We start from the raw sequence: 22,251 nt of genomic DNA, 5'->3' as shown, positions 1-22,251 counted from the left end.
TGTCCTTATAAAACCAATCTTGATCAAATAAGAGTGCAGTCTTTCATACCATTCTCTAGGTGCTTGTTTCAGACCATATAAAACTTTGTTTAGTTTACATGCCTGATCTTTATTCTTGTCTTCAACAAATCCTTCAGGTTGTTAAATGTAAACTTCTGCTTCTAGTATACCATTTAAAAATGCAAATTTAATATCCATTTGATATACCTTCAAATTTTTGAAAGCAACATATGCCAACAATGCTAGTACTCCCTCAAGTCTAGTCATAGGTGCAAAAGTTTCACCATAATCTATTCCTTCTTCTTGAGCATAACCTTTGCAAACTAGTCTTGCTTTGTTGCGAATGACCTCACCTTTTTCATTTAGCTTGTTTATGAAAATCCACTTTGTACCGATTACATTTTTGTCCTTCGGTCTTGGAATCAGTGTCCATGTGTCATTTTTCTTGATTTGATCAATTTCTTCTATTATAGCATTTACCCAATCTTCATTGTTAAATGCCTCTTATACTATTCTCAGTTCAAATTCAGATATCAGATATGTGTTCTGTCTCAGTTTGTTCCTTTTCATCACTAGATCATCCTTATCTCCTATAATTTGACTTGATGCATGATGTCTTCTGGCATATTTGGCTAATATAGGCTTAGTAGGTTCTGTATGATCTTCTTTATCACTTGGTAACTGGACATTCTCTTCATTTTCTTTAGCAACTTTCTCGGTAGGACTTCTCGGTTGAACATAAACAAATTTTTCATAATCTTCTAGTTCTTTGTAATTTCCTTCATCATTTCTTTCTGTGAATTCATCAATTTTCACATTTGCGCTTTCTACTATTTTGTTAGATGATTTGATTAGACATTTAAATGCTTTACTTCTAGAAGAATAACCTAGAAATGTTCCTTCCTCACTTTTCTGATCAAACTTTCCATTTCTATCATCTTTGTGAACATAGCATCTACTTCCAAAGATTTTAAAATAACTTACATTAGGTTTCTTGTCATACCAGATCTCATATGGTGTCTTCATAGTTCCTTTCTTCAGTTGAACTCAGTTCAGGGTGTAAACTGTAGTGCTGATTGCTTCTCTCCAAAATGTTTGAGGTACCCTCTTTTCTATCATCAGGGTTCTGGCACAATCTACAATTGATCTATTTCTTCTCGTGGCTATCCTATTTTGCTGAGGTGTTCTCAGTGTAGACACTTGCCTTTTTATACCATGATCATTGCAGAATAAGTTAAATTCATCAAAAGTGAACTCTCCTCCTCTATCAAATCTAAGACATTTCAGTTGTCTTCCTATTTAATTTTCAACTCTTGCCTTGTACCATTTGAACATTTGAAAAGATTCTAATTTTTCTTTTAAAAACATAACTGACATCATCCTTGAGTAATCATCCACAAATAATATGAAATATTTATCACCATAATAACTTTGAACTTTCATAGGGCCACACAGATCAGTGTATACTAGATGTAAAATTCCTTTACAAGTGTAGGACTTACTTGTAAAGCTTGATCTTGTCATCTTACCCATCTGGCATCCTCAGTACATAGCATTCTCAGGTTTTTCTAGACTTGATAGACATCTTACTCTGTTCTTCTTACTTATTTTGATCAGATTATCAAAATTTACATGAAAAAACCTTTTATGCCATAACCAGGTATCATCTATCTTTGCATAAAGACACTTGTTTCGAGTTGAGTCAAGATAAAATTTATTACCTTTTGTTTGTGTCCTGGTAGCAACTAACTTTCCATGTTTGTCATGAACTTTGACAATTCCTTACTGAAATTCTATTTGGTATCCCATATTGTTTAGTTGTGCTACACTCAACAAATTGTATTTCAAAGCTTCAACCCAGTATACATCATCACATTTAGCATTATCAAGAAGTGTTATAGATCCTTTACCTTTCATCGGACATGGTGCATCGTTACCAAATCTTGCATAGCCTACATCATTGTTTTCTAATTTAACAAACTTGTGTTTATCACCTGTCATGTGATGTGAGCATCCACTATCTATGATCCAAGAATCATTATTATTTATGTGAGATACTAGGGATTTCTCTTCATACCTTTCTTCATCATATCCATCTTTAATAGCCACATAAACAACTTCCTCAGTATCAATTTCATTAGATTTCATCATTGTTGGATTCCTCGTCAGCAACTAGGCATGTCTTTCTATCTCTCCTTCTGAAGTCTCAGTGTCCTCTATAGTGGTTGTCTTTCTAGCTATCTTCTTGATAATCTCTCTTTTCACTATATTCTCTATTAGGACAGTTAGAAGCCATATGTCCTATTTTATCACAATTGAAACATTTCAAAGGTAGCTTTTCTTTATACTTACCTTTGCCTCTCGATAACCTTCTAGCTAATAATGCTTCAAACTCATCTTTCTTTTTAATTTCCTCATACAGTTTGTGCACTTTTTCCATGTTCTTGCAAAATATTTCACTTGCTCCACTGTGATCGCCTTCAAATTACTTACTCATTCTATCATTGTAATCATCAGATTTACTAAGATGAAAAGAACTAAATGCAGATTCTACTTTATTTACCGAAGACCCACTGTTATCAAAATTACTTAACTCAAATGCATGTAGCTTACCAATAGTAGCATCCAAAGAAGCTAGCATGTTAGGTACAGACCTCAATTCATTGATTGTAGAGACTCAAATAGCATAAGCAGGTAGAAGGGTTCTCAACAACTTTCTTGTTACATCCTTTTCTTCAATAGTTCCTCCAGCTCCTTTAATTTGATTTACAGTCTCCTTTAACATTGTACTATATCGGGTTATGTTCTCACCTTCATTCATTCTCATGGATTCAAGTTATCCTCTTAGACTATCTACTTTTTCTCTTTGAACATGTTCATCACCGCCATAAACAGATATGAGCTTAGTCCACATTGCTTTTGCATCATTATAGCCTTCTAGATCATTAAACTTTGAGTCAGTCAATGCTGATGTTATTTCAATCATAGCTTGAATATGTTCTTGCTTTACCTTTATCTCTTCCAAGGTCATTGGATTGGTGCTCGGTGCAATGTAATCATTCTCTAGATAATATGTAGCATATTCTCCAATTCCTGATAAGTGCAACTTCATCCTTTTCTGCCATCTAGAGAAACTTTACTTGTTTAGCTTTGGTGCATCCCTTTTATACATCTTTGGATGTTGTACCTTTAAACTTTTCTTCCGAAGTCCAAAGCTTTGATACCAATTGTTAAGCTCTGATACCAATTGTTAAGTTCTGATACTAAATGTAAAGTACTGATGCCAATAGTTAATAAGATGAGAGGGGGGGTGAATCATACAAACTCAATAATCCATAAAATCAACATATTCAACCTCAATAACATATACTCTAGCAATATAACCAAAAACTGCTAAACATGCAAACTCATAAATACATAATCATCATACCACATATAACACCATATTTAACATGGAAACCCAAATAGGGAAAAACCACTGTGGGATTTCAGACCCACTAAGAAATATACTCTTCTAGAGTATTCTCAGTTAAAAGAAAATCCTATTAAAGATTACAAACACATTGCTCGATGTGACCCGGTTAAGGGATTTCCCTCAGATCTATTAGGATCTTCACTTTGTTAGAAGTGACATTGTTAAAGGATTTCAAACACTCATTTAGAATGTTACCTTGTTAGAGGGTTTACAAATAAGACTGTTAAGTCCACTCGGTTAAGAGATTTTCTGTCACTTACAAATAAACAATAGCAATAAAATATATTTGCAACTTTACATCTTAAATGCTAAAGGAGATTCTTGTTTGCTCAAAACAATCTTGTCATAAGACTTATCTTGTCCCTTGTAGGGCTTGATGGGCTTCCCAATATGTTATTCAATCAGATCTCCAAGCTTCTGTGCATGGTAAATACTATTGTAGCATCACTGTGCTTACAATTGCCCACATACATTGTTCATCAACAATTTCTTATTTATAAACAATTTTCACCGGTTAATCTCCTTGGTCACATTTCCCATGATCAATCTTAGCCATCAGATCTTAACACTTGACTAGGTTTAATGTATCCTTTGATCTGAAAATGTTCTACCTTGCCTCGTGACTTCCAATCCTTTCTTGGAACTTGCACAAGGTTATTGCAGTTCAATCTGGACTGTAGATCTTCCTGTTGATCTTTCATTGCCATAGATCCTTAACAAACTTCATGTGCGGCATACCAATCATTAAATCAACTCCAACTCATCATTGTCCTTCATTAAATAATGTTTTTATTATCCAATATGATCTATTGTAACTTGGTTGTTACTCGGTTAACACTGAACTTCACTCAGTAGACATTTTGTCTTCATTAACTGATATCGATAACCTTAGGGTTTACCGACTAGGTTCTTTGCTTGGTGACATACTATAGTATTAACCTTACAATCAACAACATATGTAGGATATCAAAACAATCTAAACATCATGATCTCATCATTGTCTAACTTGGTAATAGTTGCCCATTGAATAACTTATTTCTTCCCTTATTCATCACATTCTTTCTGTGTCACTTACCAACCACTTAATACTCATCAAAACATACTTCTTAAGATATGGCAGCATCATCCTGAATCAGAAAAATCAATTTCTTGACATCAATGATAAAATAATGTTATAAAGATAGTTATCATCCTTTTTCAGTTATATCAATAATCTCCAACAACCTTCTCAATATCCTTAATGAATATCAACAATCTTTCTTTCTACTGAAAATGCCAACATAATCCTGAATATCAAAGATACAAGTTTAAAAAGAATAGATAAAAATCTTGTTATTATGTTGATGAAGGAGTTATTGATGATTCTAATGAGTATCTGTTAGAGAATGGATTGGCTTTTGTTGCTATCACAGAAGATTAATTGGCACCTACTGTTCAACTGGTAGAGTAGGCCCTAGCAGTTGAAATTGAAGATAAGGATGAATGGATTGTTTATTTTGGATGTTCACATCACATGACTGGTGATAAGAGTAAATTCTTAACTTTTCAGGATTACAATGGAGGTCCAGTGAGATTTGTTGATGATAAAGCTTGTTTGATCAAAGGAAAAGGAACTACATCTTTTGATGGCAAGCACAATACTGATAATGTTTACTATCTTGAAGGTTTGAAGCATAATATTTTGAGTGTTTGTCAATTAGTTGAGAAAAGATTTCAGTTACAATTCAAGAATGGTAAACACAAAATCTTAAACAAAACTGGTTTGGAAATTGCAATTGGTAATCAGACTAGAGGTAATATCTTTCATTTGAATAACAATGAGAAAGCATGTTTGATTTCTCATATTGATGAAAGTTGGTTATTGCATAAGAGACTTTGTCATATAAATTTTGATTGTATTGTGAAAATTAGTACAACTAAGGCAGTAAGAGATTTACCTAAGATTGTTAAACCTCATAATCCGGTATGTAAGGAATGTCAATTTGGAAAGCAAGTTAGAGCAACTTTCAAGAGTATTCCAGAGAAATCTAACAATATTCTTGATTTATTTCATATTGATTTATGTGGTGCAGTAAGAACTAGAAGTATACAAGGAGATAGATATTTTATACTAATCATTGATGACTATTTTAGAATGTGTTGGGTTACTTTTCTCAGGGAGAAATCTGAAGCATTTGGGAAATTCAAACTATTCAAGGTGATGGTAGAGAATAAAACCGATAAGAAAATCAAATGTTTGAGATCAGATCGAGGAGGTGAATTCACATCTAAGGAATTTAATACATTCTGTGAAGTGAATGGAATCAGAAGATAGTTATCAGCACCTTGGACACCCCAGTAGAATGGAGTTGTGGAAAGGAAAACGAAAACTATTTTGGATGCAGTTAGAAGCATGATATTAGAAGAAAATCAACCTCATATATATTGGAGAGAAGCAGTCAATACAATAGTTTATACATTCAACAGAGTTCACATCAAAGGTGAAACCGACAAGACCCCTCATGAACTATGGTTTGGTAATACTCCTACTCTTAAATATTTCAGAATATTTGGAAGTAAATGCTATATTAGAAGAGATGAGTATATTGGGAAATTTGATCCTAGAAGTGATGAAGGAATATTTCTTGGTTATTCATCCAAGAGCAAGGCATATAGATGTTTTAACATGAGATTGCAGAAAATTGTTGAAAGTGCAAATGTGAAGATTGACGAACAGTTTAGAAGAAATTCAAGGTCAGTGGACTTTGAACCGGCAATAGAGATAAACACAAATGAACCTACTATGAGTACACTAGTATAGAATGTTGATCCATTCACACCAGCATCATCTAAAAATTCAACAGTCACTGAAGAACAACAAGAAGTAAAAACTCCCTAATATGTAAGATTGAACCACTTTGAAAGTCAGATAATTGGAAACAAATTGTAAAGCGGAAAAATCGAACCCTAGTTGCTCTCCCCTCTTCCAACTCCAAGGAGAGAGAAGGGAGGTCGCTAGGGTTGATGGTTTTCACTTAGGGGACTTTACATTCAAAAGAGGGTTTGAAACCCACAAGATCCAATCCCACACAATGCAAGATTGGATTCTAAATGAGTTTCAAGGGTTAAGACAGCAAGGCTACCCTCTTTTGTAAAGAATGTACATAGAATGATTAAGCTAGGAATGCATAGAAAGTGAGAAAGATTCGCTTATAAACTGAGATAGGGATATAGGATGAAGTTGCAGACCTGGAATTAGCAGTAAAATGTTGATACGGTGCTGTCCTGCAAATTTGAGCAAAAGTTGATGGGATGATGGCACCCGGACGGTCCTCCAAAAAATCCGCGAAACGAAGGGGGATCTATTCATCTCGGCACAAGGATTCTAGATCTTCAATTTCAGCCGCATACCTGCAACCTACACACAGAAAAGAAAAGACAATTGGGGGGTTAGGGATTAGGGGTTTGCCTTTAGGTCAAACCCCGGTTTTGGAATTAACCAAGAAATGAGAAATGCTGTAAATGTAAATGTCTGTAATGTAAAACAAGTACTAATACCTTGTTGTAAGGATGTTTGTATCCTTATGTGCGAAGGTATAGATGTTGTTGTTTGTTGTATGTTGTATGTTGTAGTATGTGATCTCCTCTTCAATGGTTGAATCCTTGTCTTGAATGCAACACTTAGCCTTGAATGGAGACTTAGAATGATCAATTGCTTGAAAGAATGCTTGAATGCTTGAATGCTTGAATGTTTGAATGTTTTAGTATCGTTTCCACACCTTTTCCCCATCCTCCCTAATGAGAGAGGAAGATGTAGTTTATATACTTGTCAATTAGGGCTGATAGACTGATTTTCCCGACCTTAGGCCGACCAGGAAAGATAATTTTCCAATTTGCAAACAAAAAGACCCGAAGTCCCATAGGAGACCAGGCCCAAAATAGGGCTAGGGACCAGGGCGCTGGGCGCCATGGTCCTGGGGGACCAAGGGACTGGGCGCCATGGTCCTGGGGGACCAAGGCGCTTGGCGCCCTGGTCCTGAAGGACCAGGGCGCTGGGCGCTCTGGTCCCACCTCCTGGGACAGCAGGGTGCAAAGGAGGTTCAGGCCAGGGTGCTTGAAAAATACAGTTTTTGGTGTCATAAACAGGTTTCGGGGTCTCCATTCAGGTTCCGTGTTGCGTCGCCATCGTGAAGACCGAAATGCAGTCGAAATTGCAAGTGTCACAATTTTAGGATGCTACATTTAGCCCCCACTTTAGCAGGAGTATGTATGCTCATACTTCTGGTAAAGTACAAGGAAACAACTTTGAAAGACTTTCACCACGTCAAGGAGGCAAGACACACCAAGCCCCCAGTGGACTAGGGATCTTACGACTTCGATTGACAAAGTAAAAGGGAAGATCACGAGGGAGAACCATGACTATCAGTAGTAAGGTTCCCTCACTATGAGTCATGCAAGAAAAATACCAAAAATTTTCAAGGCAAAGCTAAGTTTGCCAAGAAATTTTCAAGTATCTTGAAGGGATAGATAGGGTGTATGCCCCCCTATGTTAAAGCGATTGCACACGCCTCAACGGGGGTGATTGATTTAACATAGTGATACACATAAGAAATGAGAAGGGAAAGGAGCACGTTATCACAAAGATTTAGCCCCCAAGTGTGAGATAAACCCAAGGATAATAGACACAAAACACGAAGCACGAGGTGACTTCACTTTCCTCGGGGTCAGTATGCTGTATGATAAGTCATGTATATATATCATATGTATGTATGCATAATTGTTCTTCATTCCCCAATCAAGGAAGGTCACCTAGAAGAAGGGAACACATGTGTCTTTTGAGTCAACATGAGAGAGATCAAAATAGATCTCAATGCTTTGTATCGTCCTCAAGTAGACAACACTAAGGACAACAAATAGAAGAATGAGAATAACATATAGAAGAAGTAACAAAAGAGAGGAGGAGAGAATCTACTATGCTAATGTAACTAGTCTAGCATGTCATCTACCCCCCGATCTTGCTGATCAATGTTTCGGGAAAGCAGGGAACACGCTAGAGGAGGAACATCCAACACAGCAGATGGAGCTATCACAAGATCCAAACAAGGGCTATGTTCATGTTTCGAGCCACGTTGTTCTTGTCTAGGAGCTAGGATAAGTGCTTTAGAAAATTCGTTAGATAAATGGTTATCAATATCAACAAGTTCGTATTCACTATCAGAAGCAAGAGGAGTAACATTTTCATCATGAATAACATTTTCATCTATATCATCATCAAGATTTATAAAAATAGGATCTTTAACTCGCACAGGATCAAGACCATCATGCATCTTATGTTTAGGAGATTTTGGAGAAAATGGAATAATGCTTGTTGAAGGTGTTTTTGGAGATTGTAAAGTTTGAGAAGCAGCTGCTTGAGCCCTAAGATGACGCTTTCGTTGGCATTCACGTGCAGAACGATTACGTCTAGTCTTAGTAGGAAGTGAAGAAGATTGAGGAGGAGGAATGTTCTCATCCTTATCACTTGGGTGTTTAGGTTGTGGTCTCTTAGGCTGGATAATAGGAGAAGAAGAAGGTCTCTTCTCTCTATAAAAGGAAGGAGGAGGAACTGCTCCATATAAAGGAGGAATATTTGGTTTAGGAAGAAGACCAAGTCCATCATGACGAGGAGGTATAGGTCTACTTTTAGAAGGTTTTATAGACATAGTCACATCCATAGGGATGGGTTGGGAATCTTCTTGAGGAAAGACATTAGTTTTATCTTTCAAAGGAAGAACTTCCTTCTCAAGAACGATAGGAATGTCAAGTTTAGGTGTTCTAGGTTCACTTAGAGATAGGATCATATCCATTTTCCACTTTTGATAAGATTTGAAAAGATGATCACTTCGCGGAGGAAGAGATTGGAATTGTTTAGGCCAAAAATAATCAATAGGAACACTAGAAGTTCTTTCAGCTGGTTTAAAGAGACTATGATTGACAGTAACAACTTCACCATTATGGGGAAATTTCAAACACTTATGAATAGGAGAAGCAATATCTTTTATGGAAGATAGCCAAGGATAGCCAAGCTTCACACGAAATTGTTTGGATGAAGGAATAATAGCAAAGTTCACATCAAGGGATTTGTTATGAACTTCAATAGGTAATATAATAGCACCAATTGCAGGAGAAGAAAATGCATCAAATAATTTCACACTCACATCTGTTTTGTCATAGATCACTTGATTCAATTGCAAAGTAAAAAGACATTCTTCAGTAATAACATTAACCATGCACGAAGGATCAATAAGCACTCCACGGCAAGGTGTATTCTTGACTTTTGCAACTATGTATAAAGGACCATCAGGTGCCCTGATAGTTTCACTAGAATCAAATGTGATGGAAGGTTCTTTAGGGTTTTCTTGTTGCTCTACAAAGTTAATCACATTCGGAGTCATAGACACAAGACCGTCAGATGAGAGAGAGGAATCATTAGCCTCAATCGCATTAGAGGTATGAGAAGGTAATGGATCAGTAAAAATCTGAAGCTTTTGGTTAGGAGGAGCTACAGATGTGTTACCTTTATCATTCACTCCAGAGACAGAAATAGTATTATTATCAATCAAATCTTGAATTTTACCCTTTAAAGAAAAACATTTTTCAGTATCATGCCTAGGTTGACGATGAAATTGACAAAAAGATTTGTTATCAAAATAAGGTGAAGTAATCTTTGCAGGATCTATTTGTCATATAGGAGGAAGAGTAAGCACATTTTGTTCCAATAACTTATTCATAATACTATGCAATGATTCATTCAAAGGAGTATACTTTCTTTCTTTCTTGAAAAATTTAGAAATAGGAGGCACATCTGATGCTGCATTCACATTGTTGTTGATGATGTTTTCATTGAATTTGATAGAATCTCTGTTCGGTTTAAACTTTCCAAATGGTTGTTGACTGCTATCACCCTTATCACTCAGAGCCATAGGATGTGATTGTTCCATTTGACTCATAGTCGGCTGATAATTGTGAAGAGTTGCACACAACTGTTGGAAAGAAGTAAACTCAGAAAATAGAAGTTTGTCTCGAATATCTTTTTGTAAATTAGAAATAAAGATTCTTTGAATATCATTGTCAGGCACTGGAAAAGAAATTTGAGCATACAAATGCTTATATCTACCAATGAAATCAGTCACTTTTTCTTTAACACCTTGTTTACAATGCATTAAATCAATCAAAGTAACTTTAGGACTTATATTGTTTTGAAATTGTTGAATGAAAGCATTTGCAAGTTGTTCGAAAGAAGTAATAGAATAAGAAGGCAACGAGCAATACCATTGTAGGGCTTTATCTCTTAATGTTCTAGTAAACAGTTTCGCAAGCAACCTTTGGTCATAAGCAAAATCGGTACATATTGTTTGAAAAGTCTTAACATGTGTTAGAGGATCACCTTTACCATTATAAAGCTCCAAATGTGGGATTTCAACATGTTTAGGGGGAACAGCTCGAACAATGTCAAGAGAAAGTGGGCTCGCAACATCAAATGTGGGCACACTAAACTTGGATTGATTCATAGAGGCAATTTGTTGCTGCAAGGAAGAGACAGTTTGTGCAAGATTGTTAATGGTCGCTTCAGTCGAAGAATTCATATTAGATGTGTTAGATTGAGATGGAGGTGTTATGTTATTGAAAGAAGGTAGAGAGTAAGGTGGTGGGACTCTATAATAATTAATCATAGGAGATGATTGGATAGGAGGAACACTACAAGGAGGAATGGAATGGTTAAATGAATTGCCCCCTTGCGTGATGTTCATTTGTGGAGATGTAATAGGGACACTCATTGAAGGAATGAATGAAGAAGTTGGATTGAATGAAGGAAGAGGGTTAATTGAAGAGGAAGGATTGCCCCCATGACTAGTGATCACAGGGGGAATGTCTTGTATAGAAGTAGTCATTATGTTTGATGTAAAGGTAGGTATGCTAGCCATAGAAGTTGTCAAAGGAATAGAATTATTGACTTGAGTAGGAGGTTGTGTATAACCCAAAGTTTCAGCACAACTCTTCATAGGCATCACATTTGAATCCACAATGTGTGCAATACCACGCAAAATATCAATTCCATTCTCATCACTTTGAATCATATGTTTTAGACCCTCAATTAAAGGAAGAGCTTGACTATCGGGGTATTCTTGAGACATCCATTGTCAAAAATCATCAAATTGATTATCCAATTTCGCAAGTTGTTCTACAGAAACCTCATGGAGAGCTTCTTCATCATTAGGAGGATTAGAGGAATTACCCATGTCCTCGTTAAAAAGGCTATTCAAATTAGGTTCCATCTCCTCAGTGGTTAAACCTCGGAAAGACTTGATTCTACGGCTTCGTCTAACGGGAATAGTGTAAGTAGGGCTTATTGTTGTAAAACTCATGCACTAGGGAGAGAGAGAAAATTTTGAATTTAGAGGTAGCAAATTTCAGTAAAATCAGCCAATCTCCTAGATTTAAGCTATTAAATGCAATCATGACAATCTCCCGAAATTTCAGAAAAAATGTCAGGGACCGTGGCGCTCAGAGTGCACATGGTCCTCGCAACTTTTTTCAAAATTTTCAGAGATGAAAGTTATGATGATTTTAGAGCTAATCTGAAAAAATTGAGTGATTTTACGATCTGTAGATAAGCCAAATTAAAGTTGCAATCTCGAAATTGAACCCTACCAAGATTGTCGAAAAATGCAAAATTTGAATTTTGAAAAAGAGAGGGAAACTGAAATTTTGAATTTTATGATTTTAGAGGGAATACCAAAAGCAATGCAAGTTTTGAAATTTAAAAGTTGACTCAATTTCACGCAAAATTCAATTTTGGAAGCGAAAATCAAAGTTGTAATTAAGCACTTAATTTCAAAAGTCACAAATTGCAAGAATTTGAATAAAGCATTGAAATTTCGAATGAATGCAAACACACTTTTCAGATTTATGACAGTAAGAACACAATTTTGACACAAAATTTCAATTTCAATGATTTTTGAATGATTAGAAGCCCTAAACCAAGCAATCACAAGATCAACTTTGACTGTAATTTTGAAAGTGTTAGATTTGATAAAATCAGCCAAAATTCTGGATTTTAGCAGGAAAATACAGTAAGATCTTGCTCCCGAAATTTTGGAAAAAATGTCGGGACGATGGCGCTCAGAGTGCACACGGTCCTCACAACTTTTTTCCAAATTTTTAGGGATGAAAGATATTGTGATTTTATTGCGGAATCCAAAGTTACAGCTGATTTGGAGATGTTTTGATCAGTGAAATTGTCGGACAAAGGTTGAATCAAGAGGGTTTCAAAAATTAGGGTTTTGACACTTAACCACTTAATTTTCAAAATTAAAGCACAGATATGAATTGATAATTTGTAATAGAAGGGCAGATCTAAAACAAGCATTAACAATTAAATATTTCACAAGTTCAATTACTAAAAAGAAATTTTAGGGTTTTTATGCAATCACCTCTAAAATTTGCAAAAGATCAAACATGGAAATGTAATCAAGGAATCCAATTTTCAAATCTAACCATGAATAATCAGAAAGGATGTTCACGTCGGGTTCACCAAAATGTAAAGCGGAAAAATCGAACCCTAGTTGCTCTCCCCTCTTCCAACTCCAAGGAGAGAGAAGGGAGGTCGCTAGGGTTGATGGTTTTCACTTAGGGGACTTTACATTCAAAAGAGGGTTTGAAACCCACAAGATCCAATCCCACACAATGCAAGATTGGATTCTAAATGAGTTTCAAGGGTTAAGACAGCAAGGCTACCCTCTTTTGTAAAGAATGTACATAGAATGATTAAGCTAGGAATGCATAGAAAGTGAGAAAGATTCGCTTATAAACTGAGATAGGGATATAGGATGAAGCTGCAGACTTGGAATTAGCAGTAAAATTTCGATACGACATTGTCCTGCAAATTTGAGCAAAGTTTGATGGGACGATGGCTCTCGGAGTGCACACGGTCCTCCGAAAAATCCACGAAATGAAGGGGGATCTATTCGTCTTGGCACAAGGATTCCAGATCTTCAATTTCAGCCACGTACCTGCAACCTACACACAGAAAAGCGAAGACGATTGGGGGGTTAGGGATTAGGGGTTTGCCTTTAGGTCAAACCCCGGTTTTGGAATTAACCAAGAAATGAGAAATGTTGTAAATGTAAATGTCTGTAATGTAAAACAAGTACTAATACCTTGTTGTAAGGATGTTTGTATCCTTATGTGTGAAGGTATAGATGTTGTTGTTTGTTGTATGTTATATGTTGTAGTATGTGATCTCCTCTTTAATGGTTGAATCCTTGTCTTGAATGCAACACTTAGCCTTGAATGGAGACTTAGAATGATCAATTGCTTGAAAGAATGCTTGAATGCTTGAATGCTTGAATGTTTGAATGTTTGAGTATCGTTTCCACACCTTTTCCCCATCCTCCCTAATGAGAGAGGAAGATGTAGTTTATATACTTGTCAATTAGGGCTGATAGACTGATTTTCCCGACCTTAGGCCGACCAAGAAAGATAATTTTCCAATTTGCAAACAAAAAGACCCGAAGTCCCATAGGAGACCGGGCCCAAAATAGGGCCAGGGACCAGGGCGCTGGGCGCTCTGGTCCCACCTCCTGGGACAGCAGGGTGCAAAGGAGGTTCAGACTAGGGTGCTTGAAAAATATAGTTTTTGGTGTCATAAATAGGTTTCGGGGTCTCCATTCAGGTTCCGTGTTGCGTCGCCATCGTGAAGACCGAAATGCAGTCGAAATTGCAAGTGTCACAATTTTAGGACGCTACACAAATATCAAGGAGTTATGACTAGAGGAAGACTAGAAAATGAAGAGGTATGTCTTATTTCTCAAATTGAACCTACAACTTTTAATGGGGCATGTGAAGATAAATATTGAATTAAAGCTATGGAAGATGAATTGGAACAAATTGAAAGGAATAACACTTCATCATTGGTTCCTCAGCCTAAAGACAAAAATGTAATTGGAACTAAATAGGTTTTCAAAAATAAACTTAATGATGGCAAGGTAATCATAAACAAAGAAATATTAGTGTGTAAGGGATATTCACAGAAAGAAGGAATTGATTACAATGAAACCTTTACACTAGTAGCTATAAATGAGGTAGTTAGATTATTATTGGCTTTTGCAGCCCACAAGAACTATAAAGTATATCAAATGGATGTTAAATGTGCATTTCTGAATGGAGATCTTGAAGAAGAAGTTTACATTGAACAACTTGATGGATATTCTTTGACATATGACAAAGATATGGTTTGCAGGTTAACGAAATCCTTATATGGATTAAAGCAAGCTCCTAGAGCTTGGTATGCTAGATTGGACAAATATCTTTTGAAGATTAGATACACTAAACGTAATGCTGACATCAATCTATATTACAAAGTGACTAATGATGACTGTAGACTAGGAAATTGAGGATGCATAAAAAAAAATAACAATTAGGACAATCACAAAACCTAAAACTGCAATGAAAACAATCCTAATCTAATCAATGAAAACATGAAGACAAGACATTCAAAATGAAATCAAAGCAAACCAAATACAGATATCTCCTTCATGTGGCTCCATTGTTCTTCTTTCACCTTCCAATTTGATGTTGTTCTCACCTACAAAGTGCATTTGCAAGTGGAAAGCAAGTTGTTGATGAAATTTGTAGCATAAGGTTACTCGAAAATGTGATTCATTGATTGAAAATATGATTGATTCGATGAAGAAAATCATCCAATTTATAGACAAATTGGAGAGAGGACAAGATTAGAATGAAGAGATTTGAAAGGAAATTCAAATCAAGAATAGCAAAATTATGACAAGTGTATGACAATTTATGACAAATTATGACAAATTGCTATGCAAGATGTTATGACAAAAATTTGAAATAGAAATAGAAATTAGGAGAAATTAGAAAATTAGGTTAGAAATGATGAATTGGAAATCAGGAAATTAGAAATTGATGAAATTAGAAAATTAGGTGAATTAATTAATAATTTTTCATTCATTAATTAATTCACAAAAATAGGGGGAATTAATTAGCCAATTAAATAAATAAATAAATTATTTAACCTAGAGGGAAAATGACAAACAAGATTAAATGAATAAATCATAAAACCCTAGAAGATGAATTAGAAATGCAAAGACAACAATTAGGTCTTGACAAAAGATAATTGATGTAGGGTCGATTTGATCATGATTCTGACTAACAAAGGACCAATGTTGATAAATGATTAAAATTGATTGACAAAGATCAATGACAAATTGACCAAGATTGACAAGGAGATCAAATTGATAAGCGCCAATTGACATGATTGAACAAGACAAGGATCGATGACGAATCGATCGCAAAATGACAAAATTGGCAAGGACAAGGATCGATGACGAATCGATCGCAAAATGACAAGATTGACAAGGACAAGGATTGATGACGAATCGATCACAAAATGACAAGATTGACAAGGACAAGGATCGATGACAAATTGATCACAAAAATGACAAGATTGACAAGAGGACAAGGATCAATGACAAATCGATCGCAAAATGACAAGATTGACAAGAGGACAAGGATCTATGATAAATCGATCACAAAATGACAAAATTGACAAGAGGACAAAACCCTAATTCTATCATCGATTAGGATTGATGATGTCCAAAATGATGATACATGTGCACACATGTTGATATGATAGGATAAGATTGACCAAAATCATGACTAAAGATTGCTATCGACAAGACCTAATTCAAAAGCAAGAAAAATGAGGAATGCAGAAGAAGGACTCGATGCTCGCAAATGATAAAGACCAAGTGCGCAACATAGAAGAAATGTTACCAAGTGCGCAACATAAAATAAGGCAATGCACAAATGTTAAAGTATGACTCCACAACCATTGACCATTTTTAGATGTTTACATTTTGCCCCTCTTTGAGACAATGTGATTCTAAGCATTGTTTCAAAGAATCAATAATGAAAATGCCCCAGACAATAACAATGACATATGCATGCCCCCTCGAGGAATTGGCCGAAAACATCTAGAAAAGAGGCCAATTGGTCGATAAGAATAATAGAAAATGATAGGTTTGAATAGATCAAGAATTGAAGGTCGGATGCACAAATTACAAGCAATAGAAGACGCAAAAGACCACGACCAGCATAAGATGGAGAGCATGTACATCCATCTAGGCACTGACAAAGATCTATAAATGAGAAAAGGAGAAGGAAAAGAGCTCATTTGCACTAGCCAAAGGGGAGGAATTGTTGCTCAGGAAAAAAGACCCTTGCAGAGAGATGGTGAACATTCCAATGGTAGATCACCTTGGGGAACATGTACGCACCTACAGATGACTAGACGATGTGGGAGAAATGGTATGTAGCTCAAAAACTCATATTGTCAATTTCATAAATTTTGCGTGATTGTGAGACATTGTGGGGCCCATAGAGAATGGAAAAATGGACATCTGCACCTATGTGGGTGCATTCTGTGCCTATGTAAGGATGTTCTATGCCTGTGTAGGGTACACAGGTGCAGCTTGATGCTGCATAGGTGCAGTATAGGGTACACAAGCGCAATTGTGCACTGAAAACACTAATTTGATCAAAAACAGCGTGCAGATGATGCTGAAAAGAGGGATAAGAGTAGGATAGGTCAAAATAGATAAGAAAAACCCTAATTGGGGTATCAAACAAGGAAATGCAGCCCTTAGGAGAAAACCCTAAAACTGACAAAGTGTGCCCCAATTGTGATGCAGAGTCGACAGTATCCATTGATTACATGGGAGAACAGATCTGATTGCTTCATGTTGCGACATAGACTCAGGAGCATGGACAAAGATACATTAGCAGGACTTGGATTATACTATATTACATTCATGCCCAAGATTAGAGCAAACATAGGACTGCTTACTGTATTGGCAGAGCAATGGCATTCAGAGACTTCCTCTTTCCATCTATCAACTGGAGAGGCGACTGTGACACTAGAGGATGTGTGGCATATCCTCCGCATTCTGATTCATGGGGAGATGATAGTATATGACCCAGCGATAGGGAGAGACACTTTGTGTAGATTATTTGAGTGTGATGCAGATGACCTTGATATTGTAGAAAGGGAGATTGGTTGGGAGACCATGGCATCAGAGTATGATCAATGATATGTAGTGATAGTTGTGGTGATAGCATGCCTATTAGCAGGTGATAGATGAGGACATGGATTCCCTATTGGATGGGGAAGAGTGCTAGAGCGGATGGTGACATAGGGGACTGTGTACGCATGGGGACCATGTGTGCTTGCTATGCTGTATTTTTAGCTACATCAGATAGCTTATTAGGGGGTTCAAACTTTGAGTTGTGGGGTCACACTGTTACATGTATGGGCATTTGAGCACATTGACATATGTCAACCGATTGTAGAGAGACAGGTAGTACCACATCGACCATATGTGTACTGCTATGGGGGTACATTGAGACAAGGTTCGTTCAGATACATATTATATTGGTGACATGAGGTAGACAGATTGAGAGAGTTCACATGGAGGCCATATCAGGATTGCCCTGGATGGTCAGATGATGGTGATGAGCTATCATATTGCAGACAGGAGAGATACCTGATTGGGCAACTAGTGAATCACTAGAGAGTGATTGAGATGTACCTACCAGAGAGAGTTAGATGACAGTTTGGAGAGAGGTAGGATGTACCAAGAGGGACTGCACACTTTGCCCAATCTCACAGAGAGATGAGTCAGTGGGGAAGGATGATTCAGCCACACATAGCATATGCCGACTTCAAATAGCTACAACAGAGATAGTGGGATTGGAGATCAGATGTTGTGGATGTCGGGATGACAGAGGAGTATGAGCAATGGTTTGCATGATGGAAACCAATGCCATTGACAGATCCTAATATTCTGGTACCTAGGAGACAGGAGGAGGGAGATGATGAGGACAGAGATGAGGATGAGGGAGAGGATGAGGATGATGAAGGTGATGAGGATGAGGAGGATGACAAGGATGGAGGAAATGATGAGGACAAAGATGAGGATGAGGAGGATGAGCTAGATCCAGCCGATCAGGAGTCATTGCAGGATATACCCATAGAGCCAGAGATAGCTAGCAGAGAGGAGATGGGGATATGTAGGGCCACCATAGCGAGTTAGCATGATCACATTGCGACATTAGAGAGACAGAATCCTATCTTGAGGACAAAGTAGGATCAGTTCAGAGCAGAGATAGCCAGATTGACAGCAACTCAAGATACAACAATAGCCCAAACACAGCAAGCAGAGCAGAGAGTGACTGAGTATATTGGGTTGATTAGGGATGCCAGTGCACATGAGATGGCATAGATGTTGGTAGAGACTAGAGATGAGATACGCCAGTTGAGGACACTATATGAGAGTGCAGTTCCACTAGAGCAAAGAGCAGCATCATATCAGTCATGGTCGAGGATAGAGAGCAGGCCACGCTCTCGAAGGTCAGTGAGCAGCATGGGGGTGAGTGGACCTAGGAGACCACCACAGCCAGGACCCAGGGTAGGAGGGACATCATCCTTGAGACATGGCAGGGATGAGGAGGATAGAGGGAGCACCCAGTGACAGAGGCAGGTGCTCCTTATGACGGGACATTTGACATTATGTACGCAGCCTGTGGGGCATACTTAGGACAGAAAGTCCAATTTTGTACTCCGATACTTTTTTTGTTGATATATGATATGATATGCAACTATATGATGGGATGCAATATATTATGGCTTGTGTTTATGTTCCATGTATGGATGGCTTATGCATTGTTTATGTACCATTGTGGAACATGTATGAATATATTTTTATGTGTTTTTGATGCATTTATAAGATGAAATGGATAAAATGCTTGATATAATGCAAATGTACTAACCAATGAATGTAGGATGCAGCTTATGTTTTTGGAGATCAGAGAACTAGACTAAACTGACTGCCCAAACTGATGGAAGAAATGTTAGTAAGAAGAAATTAGACAGAGGACAGTTAGAGATGAAGAAAAACTTGCTTTCACAAATGCACAGAAGTAGGTGAGAATCTTTATTTAATGTAGCAAAGCGGATGCAAAGCATCATGGCATTGAAGGCCAGAGCTGAAACATAACCCCTTTTGCAAAAGATAGACACATTGCACACAAGGAATGAGTGAAGCATCCTAGGGTGCATACATCAAGGGTCGAGGTATGTACGATGTTCACAAAGCGAACATACTTATCACAGACACCCAATGATATAGTTGCCCCAATTTGTGACAAACATTCCACAAATATCAAACATAACAAAAAGAAAGGGAACATGAACCATCGCGATCACTCTAAATCACTCAGTGACATCATTGAGCAACATAGGAACATGATCGAAGAAAAAGATAAATCAGTAAAAAGATAAGACGCACAAATTCAACCAAGTCAAACAAACAATCTAATCGTCATTGTCAAAAGTGGAAAACAAGAATGATCATGCTGTCTAGTTCTAGGGAATGTGGTACCCCATCTAAGATAGGACACAGTCTAGTTTCAAGTATACCACACCCTGTATAAGACCCATGATAATATTGACAAGGACCAATGGTAATGTTAATGCTATTTTGATTGATGTGACAATTGTGATCAGGTTGAATGCTTTCTTAGTCAAACAATTTATTTGTTAATGCGTGATTTCATTAAAGCACAATGTTTGATTGAGTGTCATTGGATGTATGCTCAACGATCTATCTATGCACAAAGGGGACCATTTATTGACAAAATGCAAAATGCCAAAGGAATTGTTTTTGGATTTTGATGTTTTTCACTTTGTAGGAATTTCGAGTTTTTTTAATTTTTTTGTTCGTTTTTCAGGACTTTATTTGACTTTTTAGGGATTTTTTAAGGACATTATTTGATTTTTAGGGATTTTTTCAGGACATTATTTGATTTTTAGGGATTTTTCCCCCAGTGTCTAGCAAGGCAAGGAATATGACAGGTGAATAAATAGGCTTTCTGAAATGTTGGTGGATAGAGGAAAGACAAAGGCCTTTTATGATGGAGACAATACGGATGCAATTTTCAAGGGCTATGGCGTGATGGGACAAAAGACTAGATATGACAATGTAAAGCAGTGACATGGCATGAGGGACATGTCAAGAGGTTTTTGAAAAACATGTTTTGCATTTCACGTCCTTATGTCAGATCAAGATCAAGGGACAGAAAGAGTGTATGGATAGTGATAAGATATGGATAGGATAAGCAAGACCAAGAATGGATAAGGGACATGGACTGAAGGTCGGGATTGGCTAAGGGATAGTGGTAGAAAGTTGCAATAAGCCAGGGAATATGGATGAAAAGTTATAATAAGAAAATGGATAAAGATCAAAAGCTATGATGGACTAAACGCTGTAAACAAGATGCATGATGCTCATGAAGATCCTCAGCCTTGTCAAGATCAAAGGTGGAAAGAGGAAATGGACATGAGGGACAATAGGATAATGGAGGGTAATGATAGGGGTTCGAAAGGATAATGGAACAATGAAGGACAAAAGGATATGATAGGATAAAACCTGTCCCCAAGTATGGTATGCAGAAGTTCATAGATCACGCATGATGCCTGTTTGCCAGGTTTTCATCACGGTACTTGCCCAAGGTGCCTGTTTGCTAGGTTTTCACCAGTGGATGAATTATTTTTACTTTACTTTTTTTCTTTTGTCTTTTTTTTTTTTTTTTGTATTTTTGACTTTTTCAATAGAAGATGGACACATGATAGGGGATGGAAGAAGGACTCAAACATATTTTTGTTTGGATAGTAGCCTTGAAAAAAATGGACCATGACCTTTAAAGGTATGCTCAAAGACGTTGGTAGGATAAGGACATGGAAAATAAGATGAAACTAAGGTGAGGATTTATGCAAAGGATTGGATCAAAGGGATCGAAGGATGGAAAATATGCATTGGATAATAGATAGGGTATTGGAAGAATTGGGCTTCAGTGGATGGAAATGAAGGAAAGATCAACATTGGCACATACATTGAGGGGTGATGGACTGATGGAGAAAAAATGTATTTTGGATATTGAGATTTTGACGAAGGAAAGGCTATTGATTTTGGGACATAAGGGCCCAAAACGGATGAAGAAGGTGATGGAGGAATAGAATTGAAAGGTTTGGATGGAGGAATAGCAATTGTAGATGCCAATTTTGATGTTTCTTTAGGCTTTTGTGCTTCAAGGAACCTCTTAGGGATCCACATGGTTTTTGATTTTTCATGCTTTTGTGGTTCCTTGGAGTACATTGCTTGCACAAGGGATTTAGGAACCCATATAGATTTTGAATTTTGTTTTTGAGCAATGGGCCTTTGTGACCTTTTGGATTTTTCCTTTTCTTTATAGATCAATTTTTTCTTTGTTTTGACATGTTGATTATATTGGACATGTTGATCCTTGAATACATGTGGATTTCTAGACTTATGACTTTTATACTTGGCATCCAAATTGCTTGGAGGGGGAAAGGAATGTATGGATAGATAGGAATGAAGTGGACTTCTTTTGGATTGATGAAATTTACTCAAGGATGTGTGCCTTTTCTGACCTTGCATAGAGGACAAAGGGATATAAGGACCTAAGATGGATGGAAAGTATGATGGGGAAGGTGTATGTTTTTATTTTGATGGAGGGATACCAACGTCTTGAGAGTGAGTTGTGTAGACATGACCCTTAACATTTTCTTTCATATTGAGGAGTTATTTCTTGTGAAGATCTACTCCTTTTCCTTTATGAATATTTTGACTTGTAGGATACTCTTTTCTTTGGGA

Source organism: Cryptomeria japonica, chromosome 6 (assembly GCF_030272615.1).
Source record: "Cryptomeria japonica chromosome 6, Sugi_1.0, whole genome shotgun sequence".
Taxonomy (NCBI): Eukaryota; Viridiplantae; Streptophyta; class Pinopsida; order Cupressales; family Cupressaceae; genus Cryptomeria; species Cryptomeria japonica.
Note: the sequence above shows the minus strand (reverse complement) of the source record.